Raw genomic sequence first — 23159 nt, forward strand, 5'->3', positions numbered from 1 at the left:
AGAAGAGATGATACTATTTCTATTGAAACTATTCCTAAAGAAATGAAAAGGAGGGGTTCCTCCCTAACTCATTCTATGAGAGCAGCATCATCCTGATACAAAACCTGTCAGAAATACAACAAAAAAAGAAAACTTCAGGCCAATATCCTTGATGAACATCAATGATGCAAACATTCTCAATAAAATACTGGTAAACCGAATTCAGCAGCACATTAAAAACTCATCCACCATGATAAAGTTGGCTTCATTCACAGGATGCAAGGTTGGTTCAACATACACAAATCAATAAATGTGATTCATCACATAAACCGAACTAAAGACAAAACCACATGATTATCTCAGTAGATACAGACAAGGCCTTCAATAAAATTCAACATGACTTCATGTTAAAAGAAAACTTTCAATACACTAGATATTGAAGGAACATGCCTCAAAATAATAAGAACCAAATATGACAAATCCACAGTCAATATCATACTGAATGGGCAAAAGCTGGAAGCATTTCCCTTGAAAACTGGCACAAGACAAGGATGCTCTCTCTCTCTCATCACTACTATTCAACATAATATTGGAAGTCCTGGCCAGGACAATCAGGCAAAAGAAATAAAGCATATTCAAATAAGAAGAAAGGAAGTTGAATTATCTTTTTTTGCAGATCACATGATCCTGTATCTAGAAAACCCCATCATCTCAGCCCAAAAGTTTAAGCTGATAAGCAACTTCAGAAAAGTCTCAAGATACAAAATCAATGTCCAAATATCACTAGCATTCCTATAGACCAACAACAGGGAAGCAGAGAGCCAAATCATCAATGAACTCTCATTCACAATTGAATGAGATTCAATTGAATGAGCTGTATACCTAGGTATACAGCTACCAAGGGAAGTGAAGGATCTCTTCAAGGAGAACTAAAAACCACTCCTCAAAGAAATCAGAGAGGACATCAACAAATGGAAAAATATTTTATGTTCATGGATCGGAAGAATCAATATCACGAAAATGGCCATACTGCCCAAAGTAAAATATTGATTCAATGCCATTTCCATTAAACTACCACTGACATTCTTCACAGAATTATAAAAAATAATAATTTTAAAATTTATCAGAATGAAATGAGAGTGTGAATAGCCAAGATAATCCTAAGCAAAAAGAACAAACCTGGAAGCATCATGCTACCCAACTTCAAACTATACTACAAGGCTACAGTAACCAAAACAGGCTGGTACTGGCACAAGAACAGAAATGTAGACCAATGGAAGTTGAATATAGAATATAGAACTCCAGAAATAAGACCACACAGCTACAACCATCTGATCTTTGACAAATTTGACAAAAACAAGCAATAGGGAAAGGATTCCCTATTTAATGATGCTAGGAGAACTGGCTAGCCATATGCAGAAAATTGAAACTGGACCCCTTCCTCACACCATATATGAAAAATTAACTCAAGATTGATTAAAGGTTTAAATGCGAAACCCAAAACTGTAAAATGCTAGAAGAAAATCTAAGCAATACCATTCAGGATATAGGCACAGGAAAAGATTTCATGAGAAAAATGCCAAAAACAGCAACAAAAGCAAAAGTTGACAAATGGTATCTACTTAAAGACCTCCCACAGAGCAAAATAAACTATCATCGGAATGAACAGACTGCCTACAGAATGGGAGAAAAATTTTTCAATTTATTCATCTGACAAAAGTCTAATATCCAGAGTCTACAAGGAACTTAAATTTACTAGAAAAATATATATATACACCATGGAATGCTATGCAGCCATAAAAAATAATGAGTTCATGTCCTTTGCAGGGACATGGATGAAGCTGGAAACCATCATTCTCAGCAAACTAACACAGGAGCAGAAAACCAAACATTGCATGTTCTCACTCATAAGTGGGAGTTGAGCAATGAGAACACATGAACACATGGGGCCTGTTGTGGGGGCTGGGGGTCAAGGAGAGGGAGAGCATTAGGACAAATACCTAATGCATGCAGGGCTTAAAACCTAAATAATGGGTTGACAGGTGCAACAAACCACCATGGTACGTGTTTACCGATGTAACAAACCTGCACTTTATACACATGCATCCCAGAATTTAAAGTAAAACTACTTTCCTCAAAAAACAACACCATTAAAAAGTGGGCAAAGGACATAAACAGTTCCCAAAATAAGACATACATGTAGCCATGAAACATACAAAAAAAGCCTCAATCATCACTGATGGTTTTGATTTGATGCAAATCAAAACCACAATGAGATACAATAACATGCCAGTCAGAACGGCTATTTAAAAGTCAAAATAACAGATGCTGGCGAGGTTGTGGACTAAAAGGAACACTTTTACCCTGTTGGTGGGAGTATCAGTTCTATCATTTCGGAAGACAGTACGATGATTAATAAAGTGTTAACTTGATTGGATTGAGGGATACAAAGTATTAATCCTGGGTGTGTCTGTGTGGGGGTTGCCAAAACAGATTAACATTTGAGTCAGTGAGCTGGGGAAGGCAGATCCACTCTTAATCTGGTGGGGAAAATCTAATCACCTTCTAGCGAATATAAAGCAGGCAGAACAACATGAAAAGGAAAGATGGGTCTAGGTTCCCAGTCTACATCTTTCTCCTGTGCTGAATGCTTACTGCCCTTGAATGTTGGACTGCAAGTTCTTCAGTTTGGAACTCAGACTGGCTCTCCTTGCTCCTCAGCTTGCAGGCAGCCTATTGTGCGACCTTGTGATCATGTAAATTAATACTTAATAAACTCATATATAGATATGTAATAAATATATATAATAAATAGTGAAAGTATTTTCTCTTCCTTATGGTTTTCTCAATGTTTTGTTTTTTCTCTTCTACTTTGTTGTAAGAATAAAATACATACTACATGCAACATAAAATATGTGTTAACCAACTGTTTTGGTTATCCATAAGGCTTTTTGTCAACAGTGAGATTTTAGTTAAGTTTTTGGAAAGTCAAAGTTACACACAGATTTTTTACTGCATGAGGCCAAGGGATTGGCACCTCTAACCCCCTTGTTGTCCAAGGGTCAATTATTCATCAAAACTTGCTTTAAAAATGTAGCTCTTTTATTAAGTGTTCTTACCACAAAGTAATGATAATAAGAAGGCAGAAGGAAGTTTTTGGAGGTGATGGATATATTCATAGCATTGATTGTGGTCGTGGTTACACACAGATATACTTATTTCCAAACTCAAATTGTATACATTAAAAATCTGCAGCATTTTGAATTTCAATCATACCTCAGTATTGCAGTTTAAAAATAAAAGAAAAAGGGAAAAGATTATAACATTAAGACAAAAGGCTTGAAAAATGTTATGTTCAGTGTAGACTTGTATTCCATATATATTTATTAAAATAAGAGTGGAAGGATATCTACCAATATAACTTTAGTTATAGCTGAATGGTAGAAGTGTGGCTGACTTATTTTCTCATTTCTTTTAAACATTCTATAACAGCATTTATTATTTTTACACCTCAAACATTATATGAAAATTATTTAAAGTCTATTTTGCTCCAAATATAAAATGGACCAATTGCACACCTCTTACAAGAGGGGTATGGTTGTTGTACAGAGAGAATGGCATGAGTTATTTATGTCCCTGTTACCTGTAGGAAGCCATCCAGCTTTCACTTTGGGATGGGGCAGCACTCCATCTGGGGTAGCGAATTAGTGATGATAGCTGTAATCTGTAACTTCACTGCTTTGCTGATTGAAAGTCCTTTCTTTCCTTGTAGAGTGCCAGTTTGTTTTAGAAACTACACACTTCAAGGTTATTCTTTTTTAATGAAGTTTTTTAGTTTAAAGTCTCATTTATCAAGCAGATTACCAAATAAATTAGAGGAAGGATGGAAGGACGGAAGGACGGAAGGATGGACATGTAATTTATTTTAGGGTAATGCCCAGACACAAAATATCTGTAGGAGAAAGAATTTTCAAGGATATGTAATTCAACTTCTTCATCATACAAATAAGAAATTTAAGTTGGAGCAAAGGGAAAACCTCTGGTGTCCTGGCAAGGTGTGGATTCAGGTAACAAGGAAGCAAGTAAAGAAGGGGCCACTTGGAGAAGCTTCTTAACCACGGGCTTATTTTGCAGTCTTTATTTTCACTTCTGGGTGGCCTTGAAGGATTTCCATCAATATAATATGATTGTCGTAATGATCAAAGTCATCTTTAAATGCTTCATTTTTATCTGTAAAGTTGATGTACAGAAAGGCAAAGCTCATACTGAACTGTTGTCTCTTGAAATTTGCCCTCAGTTAAAATTAATATAGACATCTTAGTGAAACTCAATGGCAACTTGACAGATTTCCTGAAAGCGAAGACCTTACATTTGAAAAAAGAAAAAAAACAATATGGAAAACTAAATGCAACTTAAAATAAAATTGAGACTGAAAGTGTCTTTTTGTCACATACTGAAGACTAGACACAAGAGAAAAAAATTACTCATGGTGTTGTCTGTATACTTTGAAACTGCTAGGCAACCTATTCGTTGTTGGATGGCTCCAATTTATAAGAAGGAATGAGGTAGAAAGAGCTTAGAACTTGGAGTCCAAGAGAGCTATATTGAAATTCTACCTTTTGATCGAGTTGAGTAGGTGACATTAGTGAATGCCAGCTTCCCTTATGTGTAAAAATGTGGACAATTCTTATTTTATGAGCTATCCATAAAGATTAGAGGAAATAGGGCCGGGCGCGGTGGCTCAAGCCTGTAATCCCAGCACTTTGGGAGGCCGAGGCGGGCGGATCACGAGGTCAGGAGATCGAGACCATCCTGGCTAACATGGTGAAACCCCGTCTCTACTAAAAATACAAAAAACTAGCCGGGCGTGGTGGCGGGCGCCTGTAGTCCCAGCTACTCGGAGGCTGAGGCAGGAGAATGGCCTGAACCTGGGAGGCGGAGCTTGCAGTGAGCCGAGATCGCGCCACTGCACTCCAGCCTGGGTGACACAGCGCGAGACTCCGTCTCAAAAAAAAAAAAAAAAAAAAAAAAAAGATTAGAGGAAATGACATATATAAATATGTATCTTAATACATCACAGAAATTATATAAATACTTCCTTCTTATCTAACTCTATTGGCTCTGCTTCTACCCGAGAGCCATTATGCCCCCCAGTAAATACCCTATTCTCCAGTTCAAAAATCCTGTTTTCAAATATTTTTTACTCCTCATGTTCTGAAGCCTGATCATTTCGGTGGTTCTATATATACACTACAATTTTTCAATGCCCATCTAAAGTGTGGCAGCAAAAACTGCCCTCAATATTAAATCATGGTTGTTCTGAAAAGGAAAGATTGATTCATGCATTCTTAATACAATGCTTTTGATCAGTGGAGCCTCAAATCAAGGGGTGTGTGTGTATGTCCTGATTCACTGAGGTTAAAAACCTCTAAGACCTCTTCATGCACAATATTTATTAATTTTGTGTACCAGGTGCATAATTTTTATGTACCAGGTACTCAGCCCTCTACATGAAGCACTAATTATTAAAGCAGTCCAAGGTGGCAGTTACCATTATTATCTCCATTTTATGAATTTTAAGACTAACATACAGAGGTTATTTTCAACTTACTAAGTGAAAGAGGATCTGAGCCTATGCAACCTGACACCTTCTCAGTAATAAAAGGATAATTAAAATGTCACATAAAGATGCCTCATATTCCCTTAGTAAAGGAAAAGAAGCCATTGCTCCTGATATGAACATCTGTACAGGCCAAATTATAAACACATACATCATAAAACCGAAACCTCAAAATTCACAAAGCAGAATCAAAAGCAAGAGTCAAACAATGGGGAACATGTCCTCTAATGACTAGAGCTAAGCTTATATAGGGAAAGGAAAAAAGCAAACAAAGCTTTAACCAAGGTGGTTGTGTCTTTTCCATCAGCGGGAACAAGAGTAGAATCCATTCCCTTCCAGCCACAGGTTTCTACTGAGGTTCCTTGGAGTGGGCTGATAAGTAAAGGAGGAAGAATCTAAACAGAGAGAACCTCCAAGGTTCTAAAACCCAGATTCATTCCCAGGAGTTCTATCCTCTCTGGTTTTATCACATATTGGGCTTTTTCATGATATTTCATTTGAAAAAGTGGTTGTCCTATTTTGAAAAGTCTGAAACCACTTGTAGAACGAGCTTTTGTTAGGGGTCAAGAGACCAGTGACCTTATATAATTACCTGTGACCTTGGTCACGACTAACACTTTATCTGAACATCAACTTTAACCCTACCTTATGGGATTATGAAAAATAAGCAAGATTTAAGAGGAGTGCTTTTAACTATTATAATATTTAGCACACCAAAACCACTAAAATGCTGTATGAATATGAATGATTTGCATGGCCCATCAGCAAGAATAATCATTCTTAGCTAAATATAAGAGGCAATAATGTTTAAATAGAATGAGATTTTGAGTCAGAAATCATTGGATTCAAATTCCACCTTTATTAGGCTGTATGACCACAGGTAAATTACTGCAGCTTCCTAAACCTTACTCCCATAGCCTGTAAACTAGGGCTACTGACAGCAGGGTGGTTGCAAAGACTTACTTCAATGAAGTTATGTATCCAACGTGCTTTCATGCTTTGAACTGGGCACAGGACAATCTATAAATGGAAACACTGATGACCTATTAATACTCTTATATCAATTCTTATCAAATTTTCTACCTTCTTTGTGAGGAAGTCTCAAGGGGAAAATAGACTTCAGGCATACTCCTTTATTCAGGAGTGAATCCTGAGCCTCCTTATCTGATCTCCCTTTGCCAAAAAGCATCCATATTCTGTGATTGTTTTGGAGCATACTAGTAACAACATGGCCAACTGCTCCAACAATGACTCAGGCATTGTTCTGAAATAGAGCTGGTGCATGCAATGGGAGGCAGTGAAGCTCTCAGGTCTGAGTCACCACAATGCCACAGCCTTCAGGCCCCAATGTTCCCACGTGCCTTCACATCTTCACCCCCATAAGTCCATACTTGGCCCAAGGATATCTCAAAGCTTCTAGCCTCATTGACCCACCACAATTCCCTCACCACCTGCTACATACTCTCCCACCTATTGCTAATCTAGTCGTCCCACACCAGGGCAAGATCAAAAGCCACCTCTTCAGCAAAACCTACCCAGATGACCCTATTCAGCACAATGACTCTTTTCACTGAGCCTCCCCTACCCTCCTTTATCTACAAGACATTATAAGCTCATCAATGTTGTCCTTATGACATTCCACAGCAGTGTTTATGCGCAGGTGACATTTTCATGTGGACATTTTGATTTGGCTAAGGATATATTTTGACTTGGTCTCAACAAAACAATTGTAGATGCTAAATTTGTTGAGAGAGCAAGATTGTTATATTATTCATTCTATATTCTCCCAAAGTATAATGCTCAATACACAATAAAGATGAAAACATAAAATATGTCCTGCTTTTCAATGTAGGCCTAACAATGTGCTACTTTAAATGACATGTAAAAATTGAGAATGTTGATAATCACTTTATTCACCTTACATATTTTAAAATTCAGTATTTGATGTGAAAGCTCAGCCTCTAAACTCAGTATCATTAAATTTTAATTGAATACTATAAAAAGAAAAGTGATGAGTATTTTAATACAACTATTTTTAATCTATTTTCTCCATTAAAGATCAGCTGATACATCTATGTTTTTCTAAAACAGTAATTTGTAGGGATTTTGGCAGTCAGGCAGTCCTGGCTTCTTCTGAATTTGAGTAGCATATTACTCCTCAGAACTTGCTGTCAACCCAAATTAAAAACTAAATTGAGCTCATGAACTTCCTCCAACACCAGTTTCTAGTCCCAATGACCCTGCCTTCGTCAATAATAACATCATATCTATCTAGTGGCTACAAACAAAATTTTGAATCAAGCACTATGAAAAAGAGAAAACACCACACAGATATAAGCTGCTAGTTTTTACCTATAAACATTTAACAACTGCTGTTGAAATTTTATGCAAAGTGTTTTTTCTCACCAGTTTTTTTCTGTCCATCCTCCTAGACAGATATTCTCCTTGCCCCCAAACCATCTCCTTGTACTTGGCTAACAGCAGAGGTCTCTTGTCAGACTCCTTGACTTTAAGCTCACTTGATCTGATCTATTTTAAGTGCAGCTTCAAAGCATTTTCTTCCTTAAATAGCACTTTCATAATGTTGCTCCTGTACTTCAAAACCTTCTATGGCTTGTGAGTTCTTACAACTTCACAGCTAAACTCTTCTCCCTGATCCTGTGTAGGTACTTTTTCAATTACTTCTAGTTAGATGAATTTTGAACACATTTCACCAATACACAATGAAGGTGATTCACTCAGCTCCCACCAACCAAGTGAACTGTCTGTGCCAAACACTGTGTAACATGCTGCATGAATGAGACGAAGCCCCTGATTTGATGATGTCATGATAAACCAGGGAAGACAGAGCACAGTTAGACTGTCAAAGTACAACTGTATCCTGGAGTGAGCATAATATGCCATGCGGGTATAAAATAGGAGGCCAGTAAAGTGGGTTACACAGGTTGGAAGGACCTTATGTCAACATGGTAGAATTGTCCATAACCTATGGGAACAGAACTGTCCATGTTGCACATTTTACCTAGTCCTTCGCTCACAGTTCACTTTTGTTTACTCTACCCATCCAACACTAGTTAAGTCAGCACTACATGGTGACTCAAGAGAAATCTTGATTTGGGTTCCCCTAGAAACATATCCTGAGACAAGGATTCCAGTAAAAGTAGTTCATTACTGCTGTGATCCCAAGGAAACTCCAGGAGGAGGAGGAAAGAAAGGCAGTTGGTAAGTAGTATATCATCAAGTAAATTACCACTGTGGATGACCACAGCTTAATCTCACAGGGACAATCCTAGAAAGATAGTATAGAACACATACCTCAGAGCTTTCCCGTGTGAGGAGCAAGGAATTTGGGCATTTAAACACCAAAGTCTGTCACTTGTTGATTGAGGTTTGCTCGCGGGATGGTTAATTCTTCAGCCCTTCCAGTCTTCACTGGATTCAGGCAGAACAGCCGCCCTGGTTGGAAGTCCTCAGGTGAAGAGATGCAGATGCAGGTAGTTGGTACTCTTTCTTTGGAGCCTGATTTGGAGGATGATATGAGCCAGCAAAGACAGAAACTAACAATGGTGTTGCCTCTGCTTCTTATTATGTATGTGCCTTTGAGACGTAAATTTTCTGACTCTCAGTTTCTTCTTTTTTTGAAGGAGAGAGGTAGATATTATTGGTGAATTTTCAACTTTTTAAAAAAGATAGCACAGCCATTGATCCCCAAAGAAAATCTTGAATAGAACCCTAGGCCAGGTGTGGTAGTTCATGCCTGCAGTCCCAGTGCTTTGGGAGGCCAATGTGGGAGTATTGCTTGAGGCCAGGAATCCAAGACCTGCCTAGGTAACATATCAATACCTTGTCTCTACAAAATAAAATAAAAATTAGGCAGGAGTGGTGGCATGTGCCTGTAGTCCTAGCTATCATGGAGGCTGAAGTGGAAGGATCACTTGAGCCTAGCAGTTCAAGGCTGCAGTGAGCTATGATCACAATACCATACTCTAGCCTAGGTGACAGAGCGAGACCCTGTCTCTAAAAAAATAACCTGGATATATAAAATAAGCAAGAGTAGAGTTGTTCAGGTGGATGCAGTAGCAGGGAGTCTTAGCTAAGAAATATCTTCTTGGATATTTGTAGTTTCTGGAAAGCAACAAGTAAAATACCTGAATCACAAGAGAGTACCTAAGATCACCCCCTGGCATCATTGCATCCCCTCCCCACCAACATGTTTTGGTGCTTAGTACTCAATTTCATTCTATACCAGAGAAAGGCAACACCATGCGTTCACTGAACACAAGCCAGACACACTGACCAATAATGTATGTACGATCCCTCTAATGATGGCTCAAGCATGTCAGTATGGGGGAACAGTGATTGACAATCAAGTCAGAGTATAGTTTAGGGTACTAGGTTTCCTGAAGTTAGATAAACTAATAATTTTATTTATATTGTACAGCCTATTTGCACTGGCTTTGGGGATGGTGAGAGAGATTATGGGGTGATTAAAATTTTCCAATGTTGACTCTTTGAGACCACCACCATTTCTTCCATTAAATTATTACAGATATATAAGATAGATGTTATTACTATGATTGCTATCATTACTATAATCATTATTGTTTCACACATGAGAAAATAAGACTCATGGAGGGGAAGAGTCTTACCCAAAGTTCATAGTAAGTTAATGGCAGAGCTAGGACTCAAGCCCAGGTCTTCCTAGTTCTGGAGCCTACCATGCCACACTACTTAACTACAGCATGTGAATGTTTTACAACATTATTTGTTTCCACAACCAAAGTCCTAGAAATATCTGGCTCACTGATGGTTGACACAGAGGCTGTAAGAGATGATTGACCACATATTAGGAACTTAGTACCTACTGAGTTACTGAACCTTACATTTTGAGTTTTTTTCCTGAAGAACCAAGTATGAAAAATCATGATTATTATTTATTTCATGCAGGAAATCATATACAAATGCTGCAATTGAGAATTAGCTAAAAAGGTGAAGGATTTTCATTTCTTTCATTCATTAATTCAGCTCTTTTGGTATGTCCTTTAAGTAATTGAGCCATACCTATACAGCATATTAAAATAGTAACTAAGAGTTCAGTTTTAAATGATGTATAAGGAGGGAATATGTGGCAAATACACAAATACTACTATACATCAATTAATATCACCTTACATATATGTATATATAATCATTTTATAACAAAATGAGGAAATCAGTTCTTGTTGAGATTCAGAAAAAGGTCATGGAGAGGGCATTATTTGTGCTTATTTTTTCTTTTTTTTTTAATTATTATACTTTAAGTTCTAGGGTACATGTGCATAAGGTGCAGGTTTGTTACATATGTATACTTGTGCCATGTTGGTGTGCTGCACCCATCAACTTGTCATTTATATCAGGTATAACTCCCAATGCAATCCCTTTCCCCTCCCCCCAATAGGCCCTGGTGTGTGATGTTCCCCTTCCCGAGACCAAGTGATCTTATTGTTCAGTTCCCACATATGAGTGAGAACATGCGGTGTTTGGTTTTCTGTTCTTGTGATAGTTTGCTGAGAATGATGGTTTTTGGCTGCATCCACGTCCCTACAAAGGACACAAACTCATCCTTTTTTATGGCTGCATAGTATTCCATGGTGTATATGTGCCACATTTTCTTAATCCAATCTGTCACTGATGGACATTTGGGTTGATTCCAAGTCTTTGCTATTGCAAATAGTGCCGCAATAAACATATGTGTGCATATGTCTTTATAGCAGCATGATTTATAATCCTTTGGGTATATACCCCAGTAATGGGATGGCTGGGTCATATGGTACTTCTAGTTCTAGATCCTTGAGGAATCGTCATATTGTTTTCCATAATGGTTGAATTAGTTTACAATCCCACCAACAGTGTAAAAGTGTTCCTATTTCTCCACATCCTCTCCAGCACCTGTTGTTTCCTGACTTTTTAATGATTGCCATTCTAACTGGTGTGAGATGGTATCTCATTGTGGTTTTGATTTGCATTTCTCTGATGGCCAGTGATGATGAGCATTTTTTCATGTGTCTGTTGGCTGTATGCATGTCTTCTTTTGAGAAATATCTGTTCATATCCTTTGCCCACTTTTTGATGGGGTTGTTTTTTTCTTGTAAATTTGTTTGAGTTCTTTGTAGGTTCTGGATATTACCCCTTTGTCAGATGAGTAGATTGCAAAACTTTTCTCCCATTCTGTAGGTTGCCTGTTCACTCTGATGGTAGTTACTTTTGCTGTGCATAAGCTCTTTAGTTTAATTAGATCCCATTTGTCAATTTTGGCTTTTGTTGCCATTGCTTTTGGTGTTTTAGACATGAAGTCCTTGTCCATGCCTATGTCCTGAATGGTATTACCTAGGTTTTCTTCTAGGGTTTTTATGGTATTAGGTCTAACAGTTAAGTCTCTAATCTATCTTGAAATAGACAAACAGAAAGCCAAATCATGAATGAACTTCCATTCACAATTGCTTCACAGAGAATAAAATACCTAGGAATCCAACTTACAAGGGATGTAAAGGACCCCTTCAAGGAGAACTACAAACCACTGCTCAGTGAAATTAAAGAGGACACAAACAAATGGAAGAACATATCATGCTCATGGATAGGAAGAGTCAATATCGTGAAAATGGCCATACTGCCCAAGGTAATTTATAGATTCAATGCCATCCCCATTAAGCTACCAATGAGTTTCTTCACAGAATTGGAAAAAACTACTTTAAAGTTCATATGGAACCAAAAAAGAGCCCGCATTGCCAAGACAATCCTAAGTCAAAAGAACAAAGCTGGAGGCATCAGGCTACCTGACTTCAAACTATACTACAAGGCTACAGTAACCAAAACAGCATGGTACTGGTACCAAAACAGAGATATAGACCAATGGAACAGAACAGAGTCCTCAGAAATAATACCACACATCTACAGCCATCTGATCTTTGACAAACCTGAGAAAAACAAGAAATGGGGAAGGGATTCTCTAATAAATGGTGCTGGGAAAATTGGCTAGCCATAAGTAGAAAGCTGAAACTGGATCCTTTCCTTACTCTTTATATTTGTGCTTATTCTTAAGGAATGATTTGGATTGGGGAAATTTGGATCAGAACATTCTAAAATAAGTGAATGGTGATGCCAGAATACCAAAACAAGAAAATTAGTGACATGTGCTTGTTCAGATACAAAGGAAATGAGCATGTCTGGATTGTATGCTTCTGCAAGCAATGGAAAGACGTATTGAGAGGACACTGCAGGTCAAGCTTAAGCATCTTGCTTTTTATTCCCATTAGCAGTGGGGGGCAATAAGTATTAATATTTAAGAAAGCTGCATGATTAGAGCTGTGTTTGAGATGTATATAGTGAGTAAAAATGACAATCCAAATAAGAATTGACAAAACCTATTATGTGCTTACTGTGTGACCGGCATGGTGATAAAAATTTCACTTGACTGTGCTCATTTAGACTTCATTTCATCCTGAAAAGGTTGTGTTATTATCTCTCTTTTAGAGTGAGAACACCAAAGTTAAGAGAGGGTAAATAATATCCTAATGACTTAAGGGTAAGTACAACAGCTGAGATTTAAACTGAAGATATTCTGTACCATGATCACAGATTTCTTACATGAACTACAGATGGAAGAACCATTAGGTATGGAATTACTTGGAAGATTATTACAAAATTGCAGCAAGAACTAGTTTCACACTAGTAAAGAGATTTGAGTTTTATCCAACTCTGCATCACCTTCAACCCCAACCATTCCTTCAAATGACAGCATCCAATCTCTGATCAAACCACTTTCAGATACAGGGACTTCAAAAGCTTATGATTTTCCCATCTTACCATCTTAGTAGTCAAAATTTAGAAGTAGAGCTGCCCCCAAATTAACTGGCTGCTTCCAGAGATGGGAACACATTAATTCCTAAGTTTACATTCAGTTCTACCACTTCCTAAAGGCAAGTTCACTGGCCTCTTGAATTCTTCATTTCTTCTGTCTCTTCATCTAGGAAGGCATAGTTTCTTCCTAGAAGATAATTAATGACAATCTAAAGGAAGTATATGAAATATGGCTGAGTGTAGTGCCTCATGCCTGTACTCCCAATACTTTGGGAGGTCCAGGCAAGAGAATGACTTGAGCCCAAGAGTTTGAGACCAGACTGGGTAACATGGAAAAACCCTATCTCTACAAAATATACAAAAAATTAGCTGGGTGTGCTGGCACACATCTGTGGTCCCAGCTATTCAGGAGGATCACGTGACCCCAAGGACGTCGAGGCTGCAGTGGGCCATGATCACACCACGGCACTCCAGTCTGAATGACAGAGTGAGACCATGTCTCAAAAAAAAAAAAAAAAGAAAAAAGGTGTGTGTGTGTATGTGTGAAATGTTGCAGGCAATCAAAAATCTTAAACATTTATTTGATGCTTCTGATCACTAATCCTATTTTTCCTCACTGAGGACATCCAGATAGAAAGACATTCACATGTATAAAGTCCCTACTAGACAAATAATGACCCTCAAATATCTCTATATCTTAATCCCTGGAAACAGTAAATATGTTAGATTACACAGCAAAAGGCAATTTAGACTATAGATGAGATTAAAGTTGCTAATCAGCTGGTCTTAAAAAATAGGAAGACTATCCTAGATTACCTAGGTGGGCCTAATAAATCCTTAAAATTGTATAATTGCAGAAGAATGTCCTGTCAGGGAGATGCTACATGCAAAGGACTTCATCCATGATTGTTTGTGTTAAAGGGATAGCACAAGCCAAGAAATGTGGGCACCACTAGAAGCTGGAAAGAGAGAATGGATTCTCCCCTAGAGCATCTGGAAAGGAATGCAGCCATGCCAACACCTGGATTTTCACCCAGTAAGACACAAGTTGCACTTCTGAACTCTATAACTTAATATATTCATGTTGTTTTAAGCCACTAAGATGTGATGAATTGATATAGCAGCTGAAGAAAACAAATACACATAACCTGGTTTCTGCCAGATAAACTGCTTTACTTTCTTCATCTGTAGTTAATTTGACCCAGTTTTGAATGGCTTCCCCAGCCAAGCTATTGAAGAGCCAAGGAGAGGAGATCTGAACCTTGAAGAGACTGCCCTGATCAGAACACTGTACCTACTCTAGCAGTGGTTGTAGATACTCAGAACAGCATGGACCTCTCACCTCCCTTGCTGCAGGCTTTTCTATGGCAACCTATTTTCCTCTCAGCATTTTTTAAAAAACAGTTACAGGAGGGCACTGTAGATTCACACTGAAGTGTTAGTCAACTAAGGCATCTAAATTGTTTTCACATAAATTACTTTTTTTTTTTTTTTTTTTTTGAGATGGAGTATTGCTCTGTCATCAGGCAGAGTTCACTGCAACTTCTGCCTCCCAGGTTCAAGCAATTCTCCTGCCTCAGCCTCCTGAGTAGCTGGGACTACAGGTGTGCACCATCACACCCCACTAATTTTTGGATTTTTAGTAGAGACGGGGTTTCAACCATGTTGTCCAGGATGGTCTTGATCTCTTGACCTTGTGATTCACCTGACTTGGCCTCCCAAAGTTCTGGGATTACAGGTGTGAGCCACCATGTCCGGCCCACATAAATTACTTTTAAGGCACTTCTTCATTATGGTAGTAACATTTTTGGAATCTCTTATATGGAGAAGATAATGTGTTCGTGACATTAATGGAATAATGAGAAATTCGATGGCATCTACTCCATGAGCAGGCATTTAAGTTGAGCTTTGGCTACTTATTACCAACAGGCAATGTTTTGCCCAACTTCTCTCCCACCTTGCCAGCTCAACAATCTCCGAAGCAAATGCTTGATTCCAGTCCTCCCTGATAATATGTCGCAGAAACTCTTTGTCTCATAAGACGTAAGAGCCTTCTTCTCTGGTTTGCTCTGGTCAACGACCAGATTCCAACAGTGCCTTGTCTTTGAATTATATGGTTCTAGGAGAGGGATGTTTCCTTCTCCAGTCTCGGCTCACAGGACACATACCAGTCAGGTCTGTAGCCCTCCTCTCTTCCCCACTTTCCTGTCTAAAGAGAAGATTCAAAAAGGTGGCATTATCCAGCAAGCACTTTTCCTTGTAGAAAAAGTCAGAGCCAGAGATATAAAAACCTCTAGGAGACAAGTTCAACTAATGGTTAAGGGTGTGGACTCTACAGGTAAAAGATCACAGATTTAAAAAAAAAAAAAAAAAAAAAAAGGCACTACATAATAACTGTTTGGTTGCATTTAACTTACTTCACCCTCTAACCTTCCTCTATAAAACAGAAAAAAATGTCATAGGTTTGTGGTAGGAACTACATAAAGACAAGTCATCCAAAACCTTTAGTATAGTGTTTGGATCAGTGTTGGTGTTCAAAATGTGTTAGCCATTTGATAACGAGGCTGATTATGATGAGGTTGATGATTCTGGAGAGTCATATACATAGTATATTAAAGACATGAGTACAAACAAAATCGCCAAGGAATAATTATGGAAAGAAAAGTGGAACGGGGGGGGGAAAAAAAAAAACCACCACAGAACATTGGTAACACTTATATTCAGGGTGTGTTAGATTACATTTTGCATAAATGGTCATAAAAACATGTTACTCAAACACGTTTTTCTAGATCCGTGCCACTTCCCCCCTACCCCTATCATGAAGTAGGGGCTATTTCTCTTCCTCTTTAACCTGAGTGGGCTTTTTGATTACCTAGAGAAATAAAATGCATAAGGTTGAGGCTGGGCGTGGTGGCTCACACCTGTAATTCCAATAGTTTGTGAGGCCGAGGCGGGTGGATCATTTGAGGTCAGGAGTTTGAGAACAGCCTGGCCAATTTGGTGAAACCCCGTCTCTACTAAAAATACAAAATAATTAGCCAGGCATGGTAGAGGGCGCCTGTGATCCCAGCTACTGGGGGATGCTGAGGCAGGAGAATCACTTAACCCGGGAGACGGAGGTTGCAGTGAGCCGAGATCACGCCACTGCACTCCAGAGTGGGCGACAGAGCAAGACTCCATCTCAAAAAATAAAAATAAATAAAAATAAAAAATAAGTCTGCATGACTTCTAAGAATAGGTCTTACCTTGAAACGTGTGTACCTTTGACTCCCTGAGCTGCCAAGTAGGATGTGTGGCTAACCCGAAAGCATATTGGAAAGTTTAGGCCATCATTGCCAGCTATAATACGGAAACTAGGAAACTAACCTAACTAAATCATCTAAGTAAGTAGATCTCCAAACAGAGCATTGAAGTTGCTGCCTGCCTTGTTCTAGCTGCCTATATAGTAAAGTGCAAGAGAAGAGAGACAACCTAAAGAAAGAATTGTTAAATATAAAGGAGCAGGGACTTGCTAGATAAAGAAAACATTTTCATTCTGAGCCTCTCTGGAGGTAAAATAACGCTAAAATTAAGAAATGAATTTAGGACAGAGAAAAAGTCTAGCATACAATCAAGAAAACATGATCTAAAGATAAAACCAAGAATATGACTGTAAAAACTTTTGTCAAGAAAAATTTAAGGTGTTATCTCAAACTGACAAAAGATTTACTAAGAATAGTAAGGCATGTCTCATAGATCCTTTCTATTACACATTGGGCTTCTAAGAATCTGAAGCACATTGTCCCACAATAGTCACACAGGAAGTCCAAAGTAGCACAAGAATTACACTGAAGAGATCTTTGGTTGTGGCTTTTATATAATGGAGTAGATTATAAAATTGATACACTTTTTAAAAAACACCAAGTTTTCAAAGGTATGAGATCAGCTTAGAGTGAAAGGCACAGAGACAGTACAATATTAAAGAGGACTTTGGACTCGAACTTCTACAAGCAGAAAGCAGGCAGACAAAACTATTAAGCCTCACACACAGACTACATTTTATAGAAAAGGTAAAGCCAAGGGCTATGAAAAAGTCATTCCCAGTACAAATGAACTTTAATCAAGAAATTGGCAACATATACCCAGGTACTTTTTCAGAATTACTATGAACCAATGATTGCTATACCTCAGTTTCCCCTTTTTAAAATAGGAATGTCTACTGTGATTATGTTACCTGTCCCACCATTATATGCTGGGTGTGAGAGAGAGCCAGACAGCATGTCACTTCCGTGTAAAGGTCTTAGAACAAGAGATTCCTCAAGAAGTTGTACACAAGGAACCACACTACAGAGCCTTATCCACACTGAACCTTACTTACATGCCAAGATCATCGTCTTTCAGCGTGAGTCCAATGTCAAATGGAATGAGACTTTCTTTGGTAAGTGAGCAGGATGGGGTGTGTTTTAGGGGACCAGGACACAGTGAATCTATTTTGCATGAAGAAACCAGAGGGCAGATTGTGGTTAAGTTTTATTTTCCCAAGGTGGCCACAGAAATATTTCTTGTTCCACATGCTCTTGAAGAATCTTGTCTGATTCCCAGCAAGTGTGGGGTCTATTTCTCTTCCCCTTGAACCTGAGCAGGCTTTTGTGATTGTCTTGATGAATAAAATGTTTCAGAAGTGATCATTCATGACTTCTGAGGTTAGGTAATAAAACGTTGGTTCTCTCTCTCCGTCCTCTTGCACTTTTGAAGTCTTGAGCCACCGTGCAAAAAGCATGGCTACCTTAAAGTTGCTGTACTAAAAAACTGTGAAAATGTGAAAAGAGACACTATACAATCAGAGAAAGACGCTCCAATTTCTGCAGTTTCTATCTATTCACATCTCCTCCCTCTTTCCCAGGAGCCAGACGTGAGTGAATAAGCCTTCAGATGATTCTAGCCCAGCATTCCTGATTGCTGCTTAAGAGAACCTAAGTAAGAAAAACCAGGCTGAGCCAATCAACCTCCAGAACCATGAGGGATAAAAATAAAATGATTGTCATTGTTTTAAGCCAAGAAGTTTGGAGGTGGTTTGTTATGCAGCGATGGATAACCAGAACGCAAATTTTTCAAACACTGGAGGAAGTGGTGCAGTCACATAATGAAGCAGAACTAAGATGGGAGAGCTCTGTGGGAGCCAAAGGAAGAAATTCAAGAAAAATAAAGTATTCATCATTATAAAAGCCTTCAGAGAGGAAAAAAGAGAATAAGAACTAGAGAAAGGTCACCAAAAATTAAATGCATTTTCCATCTCTTGCCTGGAATGTAAAACTGATTTGTCTTCTAAACATAAAAACAGTATCAAATATAGAAAAGCACCAGCATATGTTCCCTCTACCAGGCTCCTTCTTGTCCCACTCTTCAAATTCTTTTTCTCCAACCTCATCCAAAAACCTCAATTAAAAAGGAAAGCAGCTCTCATTATTTATCAACTATGAGCAAGGCAAACAATGTAGGTGATTTACATACATTATTCCCTTTAATAATAACAATCAGTCCATTAAACAAGCATTATCTTCATGTTACCGATGATTCATATAAGGTTTGGGAAAACTGAATCATTTAAAAACAAACAGCTAGTAAAAGGTGGACCCATTTTTTTAACCTTGTCTTGTATGATTTCAACAGGCAGAATGAAGACAACTGTAGTCAGCTTTTTATGATCAGAGCTAGTCCAATGGAGACTAAACTAAACTATATTCTGATGACTTAAGTCCTGGTCCTCTCTGAACTCTTCCCTCCTCCATATGGCATCCTCCAGATGGTTGAGAGCTTGAGAGAGTGCTCTGTGGCCATCAGTTTTTCTCTTCCCAACAATGCCAGTTCATGTATTACTTCCCCATAATCCCCTGGACTCCAAGAGAACTGCCTTCTGTAGGCACACATTAAACCTTCTCTATAACAGCATGCGGAAGCTAAGCTCAAAATTCTAAAAATGAGCTGCAGAAAAAGTATATTTAATACAGGAATAAGGTTCCAGATTGTGTCCTGTTTACGAAGGCACATAGTGTGCTAATAGTAAAACCAAGCGAGTTCTACTTTTATAATGGTAGCCTAAAATGAATACCACCCACCCACACCCCCAGTCTGCCCACACTCACGCTCCATCAGCGCAATTAAATCTTAAATTCACCTTGCTCTGAACTACACAGACAAATGGAATTTTGTGCACATATTTGTGTGGTTTGTTTACCATCTTCTCCAAACTGCTTTACCAATTGCAATGAAAGACTAGCTCACCCACATATGCATTCTGGGCTTCTAAGTTTTAACTCACAAGATAAATGTACTTTCATAGTGATCTTGGAATAACCACTCAAATGAAACAGGTGTGGTTCATTGCCAGAAGCCATTGCTTCAAGCTATACTTGAGTATTCTATTTTCCATAAGATGCTAATAGTTATTCAGTAATAATAGAGTTTTGCGGGCAAATAATCTTCTGAAACACTGAAGCTCATTTTACTTTCTTGGAAATACACTGGCACATTAGCATTTTAAAGATATAGGAAATTATCCAAGGTACAAATCTGTTTGTACTTAAACCCAGGATTCCTGAAATTTATTTGGCCATAAGCTCTTATCTTAATACTCATCATGTTTCTTGTAAAATATAACTCTTCAAGTAATATATTAGGGCAAACACCACTCTCTTTCCTTTCAATCAAATTGCTTTGGATCAATTGATAGAACAATGAAGGCATGAGCTTTTATCCTTTTCAACCTGCTTAAATATCTAATGTTGATTATTAGAGAATATGAGGAAATACAGAAGCAAATCAAATGCTATTAACATGCAGAGGAGTTTGAGAAGAAAACACACAAAATTGAATAGATATTCAGTTACTGAACACAAGCTCATTGTAGTTATTTCAGGGAAACAGTTTGAAATGGTAAAAAAGATTATGAGCTTCAGAGTCAAAATGGTCTGACTAAAATTCTATTTCTACCACTTATTAGCAGAATAAGTGCTTTTAAAACAAGATCATTTAATCTCCCTAAGCTTTATTGTCTTCCTTCTTGTATAAAATATAGATAAAAATAGCTATTTTGTAAATGTGGTTATGAGAATTAAATAAGCTATAGTATATAAAATGCCTTCCACATTATAGGCATGGAATGACTAATATTCCCCTTCCTTTCTGATTACTTTAATTCCTCATTTAATTTTATGTTGTTACAGATAAAATGATGGTCCCATTTGAACTTAAAAAGAACATACAATTTCAAGCTACTGACATTCAAACTCAAGTTTACACAACTACATAAACCCCTTAAGAACTGCAGGGATAAAGGAAAAATAGGCCTCTCTAGGCTGTTCTTAAAGAACACCTAGGCACGATCTTAAAGGACGCGTCTTAAAGGAAGAGCTACTCAACTTTCCTACCAACTCTTCTTGTGCATCTTAAAGTTTTCCTTCCCAATGAAGAATCTCAAAATCATTCTGCCATTTAAAAAACGTTAGAAAGAGAATTATGTGTCTACATCTATGTTTTCTTACTAAGAGATATGAAAACTTACTAAAATCAAATCAAGTTCTTATCTATATCATCTTCCTTCTTGGTGGCTCCCATAGCACCCAGCATAGTCCTCAGCTCCTACTACACCCTTTAGTGAATAATTATTGTTTTGAGCCATTTGATACTGTAGAAAGGTGCTATGGACTGAACTGTGTCTTCCCAAAATTTGTATAGTGAAGCCTTAACTCCAACATGATGGTTTTGGAGATGAGGCCTTTGGAAAATCTTTAGTCTTCCCCCTAATGATGACATTAGTGCCTTTATAGGAATAGACACAAGGGAACTTGTTCGCTCCCTCTCCCTCTTCCTCTCTCCATCCCCAGCCTCCATGTGAGAACACAGCAAAAAGGTAGCTGTCTACAGGCCAGGAAGAGAGCCCTCAGCAGTAATTGACCATGCTGGCATCTTGATCTTGGGACTTCTAGCTTCCAGAACTGTGAGAAAATAAATTTCTGTTGTTTATGCCACCCACTCTATGATATTTGTTATGTTTGTTTCGTTAGACAGACTGAACTGCCTAAGACAAGAGGAGTAAGATTTGGAATGCTGAGAACTAAAACCAGTCAGTCAATTTTCCTCTCTGGTATTTTCCCTTTGTGGATTCAAACTCATGTTTTGAAATGCCACTTTTCAGTTGGTTGCATGAGAGCTGTAGAAATCAATCACCAGTCATTTCCCTTCTGGATGATCTCCTGAAAAAAGTTTTTATCATAGTATCTGTGAAACCTAAATCCTAGAAATCACAGATTTTAAACCCACGATTTTGAAACTTGGGTTGGGTAAGGGAAGTTACAGTGCCATATACAAAGTTTACTATCTGGTGAATCTAGAGGAGGGAAGCACTTATAATTATCAACTATATTAATCTATGACTATAAGTGGGCTGAAGCAGTGGATACAAGTACTAATTAAGATAATGATAATAGTAACAAGTATTTGCTAGAAATCTATAACATACTTGTTATTTAATGCAGTTAAAAAAAGAAAGACTTTTTTAAAAGATCATTCTCTGAAATAATTCAGCTTTGGAAGACATAATTTAACAACCAAGAATAAAGAACACAATGAAAATACCGATATCTAAGTAGTATTCACATAGGAGCCTTCAAGTCAAATCATAAAATAAGTAATATAAACAAGGTAGTCCACTGGGCATCAGAGAGAAAGACAGAACAAATATTGCTCACATGTTTTGTTCCAGAACAACCCTGGTAAATTTTTTAAAAACTTGGAGAGACACTAAAGAAATTAATGCATTCCACCTACCAAATGGCAACCCATCAACTATCAAAAGTGAGGTAAAGTTTTAACTATCGAATTAAAATGAATAATGCATTTCAAACAGAAAAGGGGGTATAAGAGATAGATATAAGGATAGCGATATGAATACTTGTATTATAAAACTATAACCTGGATATCACAAGAGAAGGTATAAAAGTTTCTGCTTTATTGTCTTCATCAACATAATTTTTGGTACCCAAATCCTTCCAAGACCAAGATTTCCCCGATAGGGTCCAGGATGACTAATTAAAGTGGGCTTTTGAAGATAAAGTTGCCACTCTTTCCATTCGACCTTCAGAAGGTGTTGGCTGCCTCTGTGTTCTCCCCTGTGGCACCAGCTGACCTCTTTCAGGGTGTTGGAGCTTGCCGTTCCCTCGAAGAATCACTCTTTATGGCCCCTGCACTAACCCCAGGGCTTCTGCAGTTGCTGATGTTCCAACCCCATTCCCACAGCAATCAATTCTCTCCATAAGGAAGAAAAGAATTACCAGCATTGTTATGACTCATAGGATCACAAACAGGAAAGTCTCATTCTTTCGAGTTCTTATGATGTCGTCAATTAGTTAAATGCCTTGTTCTTGTCATTTTCAACAGCTACCTTTCCTGGCATGGAAATCAGCATGTTTCCTGAGGAACTAGGCCAAAGGCAAAACAGGCAAGATTCTACAGAGAGTGACACTCAAAATCACCTTCCTCCAATCTCAGTGCTCAAATAGTGTCCCTGAACTATTTTGTAGATAGACTCTGTTCTAGGAAAGTATTTTTCTCTCGTATCTGGTATATTACTTAAACATGACAGGTTTTACCCTTAAATTTTTAGAAGTACCAGTCCTGAGGCTATTGTTAGTTGCTGTGATAATTATCTAAAATATCATACTTGGCTCTCCTAGTCATGTTTAAATTC

At 38.0% G+C, this 23159-nt stretch overlaps 1 long non-coding RNA gene across 2 annotated transcripts in view; it reads right to left on the reverse strand.

The window, feature by feature from the left end:
• The window catches only part of LOC108581936, a 92543-nt gene that overhangs the window by 60481 nt on the left and 8903 nt on the right, over positions 1-23159 (reverse strand). The window contains exon 4 of one of the 2 annotated variants that reach the window (XR_001894868.3): positions 22407-22719. The exons of the other annotated variant lie outside the window; for it this stretch is intronic. This is a non-coding gene — a long non-coding RNA (uncharacterized LOC108581936). Of the gene's footprint in view, positions 1-22406; positions 22720-23159 lie in introns of those variants that run through there. 2 annotated transcript variants of the gene reach the window in all.

This window comes from Papio anubis, chromosome 12 (genome assembly GCF_008728515.1).
Source record: "Papio anubis isolate 15944 chromosome 12, Panubis1.0, whole genome shotgun sequence".
Taxonomy (NCBI): domain Eukaryota; kingdom Metazoa; phylum Chordata; class Mammalia; order Primates; family Cercopithecidae; genus Papio; species Papio anubis.